The 10,752-nt window shown below is 43.3% G+C and overlaps 1 pseudogene; it reads right to left on the reverse strand.

Annotated features, from left to right (window-relative positions):
* Nucleotides 1–9,830: 9,830 nt before the first annotated feature.
* On the reverse strand, nt 9,831–9,966 carry LOC148355282 (U2 spliceosomal RNA; annotated as a pseudogene).
* Between the last annotated feature and the right edge of the window lie 786 nt (nt 9,967–10,752).

Raw genomic sequence — 10,752 nt, forward strand, 5'->3', positions numbered from 1 at the left:
CCTGCGCAACGCCTACCACTTAGTCCGTATCCGGGAAGGAGATGAGTGGAAGACAGCATTCAACACACCCACCGGTCACTACGAGTACCTGGTAATGCCGTTCGGGTTAACCAATGCTCCAGCCGTTTTCCAATCTTTGATAAATGACATTTTACGAGATGTGCTTAATTGTTTTGTTTTTGTGTATCTGGACGATATTTTAATTTTCTCGAAGTTCCTCGAGGAACACCGAAAACATGTCCAGCTTGTTCTCCGTCGTCTCCTAGAGAACTCTTTATTTGTTAAAGCGGAGAAGTGCGAGTTTCATGCCAAGACGGTTTCATTCCTGGGCTACATCGTGGCGGAGGGGACCCTTCAGATGGATCCTGCCAAGGTATCAGCTGTCACCTCTGGGCCTGTCCCTGAGTCTCGCAAAAAACTCCAACAATTCCTTGGTTTTGCCAACTTCTACCGGAGGTTCATCAGGAACTACAGTTCGGTGGCAGCTCCCCTCACGTTACTCACCAGCCCCAAAGAGCCATTCCGGTGGTCTCCCGAGGCAAATGCAGCTTTTAACTGTTTAAAGAATCATTTCTCTACGGCCCCCATACTCCAGGTACCTGACCCCGCACGCCAACTGGTAGTGGAGGTGGACGCCTCAGATGTGGGAGTGGGTGCTGTCTTGTCCCAGCGGTCTGACAAGGACCAGAAGATGCACCCGTGCGCCTTCTTTTCCCGACGGTTGTCCCCGGCCGAACGCAACTACGACGTGGGGGATCGTGAGTTGTTGGCCGTCAAGCGAGCCCTGGAAGAATGGCGGCATTGGTTGGAGGGGGTAACGGTGCCGTTCATAGTTTGGACTGACCACAAGAATTTAGAATATATCAGATCGGCCAAGCGGCTCAACCCTCGCCAGTCACGTTGGGCTCTGTTTTTCACCCGCTTTAACTTCACTCTGTCCTACAGACCCGGATCTCGTAATGTGAAGCCCGACGCGCTCTCCCGGCAATTCCAGAGTTCCAATGAGATACCTCAGGGTCCTGCGACGGTCCTTCCGGCCTCCCGTATGGTGGCGGCAGTTTCCTGGGATATCGAGTCCCGAGTCAGAGAGGCATTACCCGATCAGGCGGGTCCCAGCTCCTGTCCCGAGGGTCGACTATTCGTCCCCGAACCCTTACGGTCTGAGGTCCTCCAATGGGGGCACAATTCTCACTTTTCTTGCCATCCAGGGTCGGCTCGGACCCACAGTTTTTTGTCCCGACGCGTCTGGTGGCCTTCCATGGCCAAGGACGTTCGGGAATATGTCTCCGCCTGTCAAGTGTGCGCCCAGAACAAAGCATCCCACCAACGTCCGGCCGGTCTGTTACATCCACTACCGGTTCCCCGCCGGCCATGGTCCCACATCGCCCTGGACTTTGTGACGGGGTTGCCAGTGTCTGAGGGGATGACGACCGTACTTACTATCGTGGACCGGTTCAGTAAGATGGTCCATTTCGTGGCACTACCGAAGCTCCCCTCCGCCAAGGAAACTGCGTTAATAGTCCAGCAACACGTGTTTCGCCTCCATGGCATCCCTCTGGACATTGTTTCTGACCGGGGTCCCCAATTCTCGTCCGTGTTTTGGAAGGAGTTCTGTCGTCTGTTGGGTGCCTCAGTCAGCCTCTCATCGGGGTTCCACCCCCAATCCAACGGCCAGTCTGAGCGAGTGAACCAAGATCTGGAAACGGCACTTCGCTGTATGGTCTCTAGTGAACCGTTGTCTTGGGCTCGGCAATTGGCATGGGTGGAGTATGCTCACAATTCTTTGGTTAGCTCCTCCACGGGAATGTCTCCTTTCCAGTGCGTATATGGCTACCAACCTCCTATGTTCCCTAGTCAAGAAGACGAAGTTAACTGCCCGTCAGCTACGGCGAACGCACGCCGCTGTCGGCGAACCTGGGCTCGTGCTCGGGCCACACTCCTTCGGGCAGGCAAGGCTCATTCAGTCGGGGCTAATCGACGGAGGAGTCCTGCTCCAAATTACCAGGTGGGCCAGAAGGTGTGGCTTGCATCCGCTGATCTACCACTGAAGCTTGAGTCGAGGAAACTGGCTCCTCGGTATCTTGGCCCGTTTCCTATTGTTAGAATTATCAACTCCTCAGCAGTCCGTCTCCGTCTACCAAGATCTATGAGAGTGCACCCCACGTTTCATGTCTCCCGGATCAAGCCCGTCAGCCAGAGCCCGTTGGCACCCATTCCACCTCCTCCCCCGGCTCCACGCTCCTTGGACGGGGAGCCTATCTATACAGTGCGCCGCCTGCTTCGCTCCCGACGCAGGGGTCGGGGCTTCCAGTACTTGGTCGACTGGGAGGGATATGGTCCGGAGGAGAGATCATGGGTTCCCAGCAGGCAGATCCTGGACCGGTCTCTTGTGGCGGAGTTCCATCGACTACATCCAGACCAACCAGCACCGCGCCGTGGTCGTCCTCGGGGGTCTGGCGCTGCTACTCCTCCGCCTGCGGACCCACCCGCTACCGCCCCTTCAGATGCAGACGATGGGGTGTCTGTCCATTCGGAAGAATTCTGAGGGGTCCTCTGGGGTTCGTCGGTCGACCGCTGGACCCTCTTTTTTGGATTATTGGTGATGTATTTTGGGTTTTGGGGGATTATTCGTAACTGGCCTATGACTTTTTGTTCCCTTGGATTACCTGTGTTTCCATGTGACGTGTTTTGGATTAATTTTTTTCCCTGGGGGACTTCTGGAGCCGTCCCTTGAGGGGGGGGTTCTGTCGTGATTACCTAACTGGAGCCACCTGAGGTAATCAGCTGGCGTGCTTCCTGATTGGTGGAAGCTTTCTACTTAAGCTGTCAGCGTCCAGAGATGGACGTTCGAGTGTACTCCTCGTTTCCATGAGTGAGCCTCCAACATTCAAGGTACCCACGTTCCCTTTGTGTATTCCAAGCCTGCTTCTCGTTGCCTGACCCTTTTCTGTTAAAAGTTTACGACCTACTCTCCCGCCCCGGCCACCGACTTACCTGCTACGTTACTCGTCACGCGTTTCACCACGGAGCTGCCATTTCGTCCAAAGAGACTTTCTGCCACCAAGAGACGACGTCCCAAGCCTGCTCCACCGACCCATGTCCAAATAAATTATAAAACTGATGCGATTGGATCCGAGTGCTTGTTCTGGTCTCTGACAAAATATGCATTCTTTTTGTCTTTAAAAATTAAAATAAAGAAAGAATAAATAAAAAAAAATGTTAATTATTTTTCCCCAGAGCCAGGTTCGCCAGCATTTTTTTTCTAACTAAGCACTACTGTTTTGTTACTGCTTAGCGCGAAGAGCTACCAGTTTGAAATGTATTTCTAAAATAGCCAGCTATGTTACTAGAGTACACAGCTACTTTGTGCTTCAGTTATCGCTGGTTCACTCCTTTGAGGAAAAAAATGAATACATGAAAAAAAGATTGAATAATAATTAACAACATATGCTACCACACCGCCGAGGAATGTTTCAGGCAGCCAAGATTTAAAATGATACGCCTTTCTTTAAAAAAAAATAAAGAAAAAACGATTTGATTAAAATAAACAACGGGTGCTCTCCGTACCACCGATGGGAAAGTTTGAGGCATCCAAGATTCAAATTGATTGGTCATTCCTTTTAAAAAGAAAAAAAACAAGATAAAAAAAACAAAAGACAACTAATGCTTCCTGCACCCTGGAGGAACATTTCGGACAGCCAAGATTCACGCCGAGTGGCCAGCACCCCGTGACTTGAGATCTCGAATGTCGTTTAGCCAATTCATATAATAGCTGCTTTCCAGGGTTGGGTAGGGTTACTTTAACTTGATTACTTCGAATTACTTTTGGATTACTCCAATACCAAATATCCTAATAAAAGACAAAATAAACTAAATATGGATAAAATTACTAAATTTTGTGCAGGCTTGGGGAGTAACGGAATACATGGAACGGCAAAAATGATGTTGGCAAGATGTTTGGATTTATTTATATTTTGTTTCTGTCGCATTTTATGTTAGTTTTTCCGGAGATCAAAGATATCAAAGCCAGGAGAGAAAGCTTACCACGTGTTGTGAGTCATAATTTTATTCATATTTAGTTTCTTTTGTCTTTTATTAACATATTTGGTATTGAAGTAATCCAAAAGTAATCGAAAGTCATCAAGTTAAAGTAACCCTACCCAACCCTGCTGCTTTCATACTGTACTGAGACAGTACACCGGCTCTGTGTTATCCCGTATCTCGCTGAGAAGATGCCAACTAAATGATGCATCTCTCTCTATGTCTCACTCGCTCTGGGTCGGCAAGGCTTTTGATAAAGGTGCGCCAACAAAACAAAAAAATATTGACCATTTTAAAATACGTACTCGGGTTGATTGTTTTTCTTTCTCACTCTCTCTCTCTCTCTCTCTCTCCCTCTCTCTCTCTCTCTCTCAGTTAGTAAGTTGGCAAGTAAGCTCCAGGAAAGGCTGCCCCCCCAAAAATAATAAACTCATAAGGTGCAACACTACTTCCCAGATTTTCTTTGTTTGCGAGTGGTTCTGTTCCTTATTAACCGTGAAAACCGAGGGATCTCTGTACTATGTTGTAAAAATGTTATTATTGTGTTAATACTAGGTTGTGATAATTAGAAGCTGGGTTACAAAATGCACAACCACTGAAATACTGTTTTATATACATTAATCCAATCAGTGGATTCTCATCCCACATAGAAAATCACTGTGGCCCATCACTGGTGAGCTATTTTCATGTGCTATGTGATTTCATGTACGTTTTTTCCGGCAATACTTTTTCAGTAATGGTCATTTTGTTGTTTGTAAAATCAAATGTTCAAATTACTTCATCAAAATTTCATTGGGTTTCACATCAGAACCTGTAAGTACATAAGCCCCGAAACTAAACTAGCTAAAAGAGGGAGCCTAGAAAACGAGTCAGTCGCGAGGATAATACCTGCCTGCATTTACATTTTATTTTCATATCCTAACTTATATATGAGTCACCTGGTGCCTGGCCGACTGGGAAGGATTTGTTGGTAATTTGAATAAAATGTCAACAAATGCTACTTGCTGCATTAATAGTCCCCACCAAGTCGTTATTTTCTATCTTTGTAACATTATTATTCATTCTGGTTTCTTTCACGCACAGTTTGATGACTTGGAAGTCTACTCCCTCGAAAGGGCGGCAATTATTAATTTAATAAATAAATATATAAGAAAATAACAACTGGAGACAAGAACATTGTGTTAAATATTTTTCAATTTAGGCTACAAGTATAGTTAAAACGTTTTGAAATTGTTCAAAAATGTATTGTTTTACAACATTAAAGTAGATAGATTAGAGACAACCTAAATGAAGGTAATATAATAATAACGATGTTCTCATGAAAAGGAACCTCAAGGTTGTTTCTGAAATATTGTTGAAAACCACTGTAAGTATTGCAATTACACCCCTCAATTACTTTACACACATTTACAAAGAAAGGAAATATTGTTCATAATTTTATGCAAACATAAACATAAAACACTAAAATGGGGTTTGTAAACCATTCTAATAACCAAATTGAATTAATATTTATTTTAAAAGCCAGTGTCATGATTTGTCAATTGCCCTGAGCTGGGCTCACTCTTTCAGCCCCAGCTGCCACTCATTCCCTAATTTGTCCTCCTCCTATTTAAGCACGTCATTCTCGTTCACTCCTTGTCAGTCCGTCAGCGAACCCTAGCAAACGCAAGGCAAGTAGTTTTTGACTCTGGCTCCCGTCTGTTCCGGAACTGTTCCTGTATCCTGCTCGATTCATCCGCTGTTTCCTGAATCGATACCCTATCCCTGGCCTCCCGAACGGGTCCGGTTACCCGACTTGTTCCGGTATCCGACCACGCTCCAAATCCTGTCCTGATTACCCGACTTTTTTCCGAACTCTGACCCCAACCCATCTCCCGTCGTGGCTGCCCAACTTGTTCCTATCTGCGACCATGCTTTGTTCGCAAGGGCTACCCGCACCTCCTGTCCAGCGGTCTTTTTCCCTGACTTCCCCGATCATTCGACAAAGCATTGTGTGTAACGTTACGCATTTGGGTCTACTGCTTGTCGTGAAAGCCAGTATTCCAATTTCTCCAGTACCATAAAAAGACAAGAGCCGACCTGATTTATTTATTTCATATATTGGTGGTTTACATAAACACATTTTAATCTTGCATATGAAATTGTCAAGACATATGTTCTTAAGATTTCGAAAATATTGCGAATATGACAGTGGATCCTATCGATAACCGTAAATATTTTTATATGGAGAAATCTTTCTCCATATAAGTGTTTGGTAAAAATGAAAATACTGTGTATCTTACATTTTCAGTTGCAGGAAGTTATTACTGTTACAATTTACCACTGGAAAACACTACCTTCATTTTTTTGAATGGTCCATAATAGATGCCTAGGGCATTGCACTACTGCATTTTTTATGAGGCCCTGTTTACGTGTACCATATACCTGTCCTCGTGGGCGTGAACAGCAGGGGGCACCCTTGAAAGTATATCATTCAAATTCGAGCTTTTTCAAAAGTTGCATTATCATTATCTAAAATTGCCAGCCATACAAGAAGACAATTTGTTGTATCAAGTGAATGGGTTAAAGCCATGCAGTTAAGATTTTACATTACGTTTAATCCCTTTAAATGCTTCACCCTTTTCCCTTGGTGTAACTAGATATCTTGCAGAACTTGAATTAAGTTTTTGGGTGAATGTAATTTATTGATATTTTTGTGGAATAGGTCATTTATTGGCAGATCCATTTTGATTTTTTGAGATAAACGTGTTATCATATATGATTATTTAATACGCTACAGTAAAAATCAATTAAAAAATCAATTGATTAAATGTATAATTGTGTGAATCTTCAACATAATACCAAAGGGAAAAAGTGGTGGAAAAATGTCTGTGGTCTCTTCTGGTCGGTAACAATCAGCTTTGGAAATGTGACTTCAATTTGCAACAACCATTTCCTTCATATTCATGGGCTTATTCATGGGCAAATGTCTAATCCTTCTTATAACAACGATTATTATTTCAATAAATCCATAACAAAATTATATTTTAATTACCAGCTTAAAAAGTGAATGTTGGCTGTTTTTTTTAATATGCAAAATTTGCTAAGCCCAAATCTGCCCGTGGCATATAACAGGGCTGTAAGTTATTTTATGTAAGACTACTCTTCAAAATAGAAAATATGTGAACATCTTACATGTCAATATAGTTGAGTTCCCAATATGTCTACAACTTTTCTTCAAGCTATGCAAAATTAGTTCGACTGTGGCATTTATCCAGACCACTCAAAGAACCGATGTACAGACGCTCCCCTACTTACAACCATTCGTCTAACGAAAAACGTTAGATATGAGTACCGTATTTTCTGCACTATGAGGCGCACCAAGAAGCCTTTATTTTTTTTAAAAGCTGACCATGCGCCTTATAATACAGTGCGCCTTATATATGGATCAATATTAAGTCGCAAAGTCTTGCAACTAAAGCAAGCAGCCACCGACTAGATTTTCCCCCGAAGGCAAAGTCGTCCGCGATGTATGCTGGGATTTATATACCGGCATTTCATTTCCTCAATCATAATTTGAATCAGTCACTATTGGCTAAAGTTATTCAAGGGTAAAGGGGTCAGATTATTTTTATCATTTACAGGCTCGCATAGGCTAAAGGGGCGAAACAAAACCTGCAATTGGCCGAAAAAGATGTATGCGAATCACACGTCAGTTGGGTTGCAGTACGGCATAGAGAAAACATTTTTCAATATTCTGTATTTGTAAATATTTTACTCTCCTTGATTTACCAGCTCAGTAGCCTAGATGGTAGTGTGCCCGCTTTGAGACTGGGAGGTCGCTGGTTCGCGCCTCGACCGAGACATACCTAATTGGTATAATGGCGGCGCCCTCTGGCTGCGGCTGCATTGACTCGCTACAACGGGTCAGATGTATCGACATTTCGTTCTGTGTACATTGTTACAAAGAATGACAATACAAAGGAAATTATTATTATTATTATTATTATTATTATTATTATTACTACACTCACGGTTGTAAGAAGACCATTTTCCCCCGAAGGCGAAGTAGTCCGCAGTGTATGCTGGGATTTATATACCGGCGTTTCATTTCCTAACCAATGTGTCAATCATCATTTGAATCAGTCACTATTGGCTAAAGTTATTTGGAGGTAAAGGGGGCGGATCCTTTTTATCATTTAAAGGCTCGCATGGGCTAAAGGGGCGAAACAAAGCCTGCAATTGGCCAAAAAAGATGAATTTGAATCACACGTTGGTTGGGTTGCATAGAGAAAACATTTTTTAATATTCTGTATTTGTAAATATTTTACTCTCCTGGATTTACTACACTCACGGTTGTAAGAAGACCATGGTTACTTATCATTAATGAACGTGAAGGCTGCAAGAGAACTTAGGTGAGCTATGCAGATTTATATTTTTCCGGTATCTTGTTTTAGAACGATCTTGATGTTTCTGTGATGAGTCTATTTTTAAACTAAATTCAATTCAAAGTGTTTACTGTCATATGCACAGTAAAGAACCCCGTTTCCCTGCACAATAAAATTCTTACTTTGCTGTCCACACAGTTGCCAGCAAAAAATAAAATGGAAACTAAGAAATGTTTGTTTGGTGACATCGTACTGACACCGCATCCGCACGTGTCTACGACACGTATTTGCTTCTTTGCAAGCTTTGGAAATGTTAAGGGGGTAATAAGTTTGACTGAACTATCTGACTGTTTTGTCAACGTTCCCATTGTAGCGCCTTATGTATGAAAAATATAGGACCAAAAACTATTTTTTTGGGGGTGCGCCCTATAACCCGGTGCACCTTATAGTGCGGAAAATACGGTACTTTTTTCAAGATGTTGAAAAATATCCGGACATTGCTGTAAGTTAGATTTTGTACAGTGTGCACCTTTTTCCGAGTACAGGACAGTACTGCAGTGCTTCTTTCCACCGCTACCAGCATGTGGAGCTGTGAGAGGTCACCCAGCATCCACCCCGAAGAAGAAATCCGCTTCCTCATCCTAGTTCATGTGTAAACATTCTATACTATATCTCCAGTGCGCTAAGAACTTTGACTATATTATTGTTTAATATCTTGTGCATCCATTTGATATGGTTGGTGTAAAGTATAAATAAGAGTTGAGCAGTTTCATTTGAAATGAAAGTGGAAAATGGAAGCTTGATGCGGTTGAGAAAACGGTTGGATCATTTTTTTCTGCCACTTCTAACGACGGAGGAGGAAGTCGCCCAACTTTTTAAGCTCATCTTCCAAAAGTACGTTAAACTTAACTTTGTTTACCTTTATAGAGCATATTATTTTATGAAATGTTTATTTTTTTAGTACAAAACAATACAGGTCATTATACATGCCTTAAGTATACTTGGGTAATTCCATACAAAATATAGCACTGAAGCAACTTACATACTTTTCATTTTGGGACTTGGCAGATTTTCATGTGCATTGTTTTCTGCACACTGAATGGCTAAACTGTTGCCCTGTGTCTTCCTGTGCATCCATAACATTGCATAACGAGTGTCTCTAAAAGCCATCATGTAAAATAAACACTCTGGACCAGGGGTTTCTAACATGGTGCCCACTGGCACCAGGATCCCCCCAAAGTCAGCTGAGGTGAGTAGGGGTTTTTGGGGTTTTTAAGGGTTATTGATCTATCTTCGTTATTCATTATCCATTATCCGTTATCGGTCAGTTCATAATACGCTACAAAGCCTAGGAGCCGGGACACTTAGTCTCAGCCAAAAGGCCAAGCTAAGGTCCTAGCCCTAAAGCCTTGCTGCGATCATTGCGAATGCACCGTTCCCGGAGGTACTGCAATACCGGGCCGATGCATGGAGTGGACAGAGCAAGCTCTTATTCCATCTCCGGAATGCAAAAATCAAAGGCCAAGCTAAGGACCTAGCATAAGGCCAAGCTAAGGACAAGCTAAGGACCTAGCATGGGAAATTATGGTCTAAATGTGCCTTTTATACTATTTTATATTTAATACATACTTTTATGTTTATATACCTATAGTGCTCAATAAGTGTGTGGTTTTACGATTTTGCAAGCGACTTCAGAATCAGGAGAGTAGGTTTCCCAAGCCAAAGGAACTGAGTCTCTACAGCCTGGAGGCCACTGCTGGGCTCCCTATCTGTGATCAAACAGGTGCACAGAACTCCTTTCGGCTAACCCATACAACCCAAGGACAGGAGCATGGGCTTCCCAAGCCAAAGGAACTTTGTCTCTACAATAATAATAATAATTTCCTTGTATTGTCATTCTGTGTAACAATGTACACAGAACGAAATGTCGATTGCACCTGACCCGTTGTAGCGAGCCGATGCAGCCGCAGCCAACAGAGGGCGCCGCCGACCACTTTTTAAGTCTTAGGAATGACTCGGCCGGGGCGCGAACCCGAACCTCCCAGTCTCAAAGCGGGCGCCTTACCATCTCTGGAGGCCATTGGTGATTTTCCCAAGACTCCTATCTATGTGCAAACAATAAACTGCTGTGATGTATCATTTATTATACTCGCACATTTTACACTGCATTAAATTAATTACTCCTGCCTAAATGCGCTTATGTGCACGTGTTTTATTCTATCCTCCAATCAGAAATCTATGAAACGGTATAAGAAAGAGGCTCATGCTTTATTCTGTGGGATAATTTCATAGCAATCCAAGAACGCAATTTTGACTTGTTTCAATGTGCTTGATTTTCTTGAAT

This window comes from Urocampus carinirostris, chromosome 12 (genome assembly GCF_059441175.1).
Source record: "Urocampus carinirostris isolate Australia breed hairy pipefish chromosome 12, RoL_Ucar_1.0, whole genome shotgun sequence".
Taxonomy (NCBI): Eukaryota; Metazoa; Chordata; class Actinopteri; order Syngnathiformes; family Syngnathidae; genus Urocampus; species Urocampus carinirostris.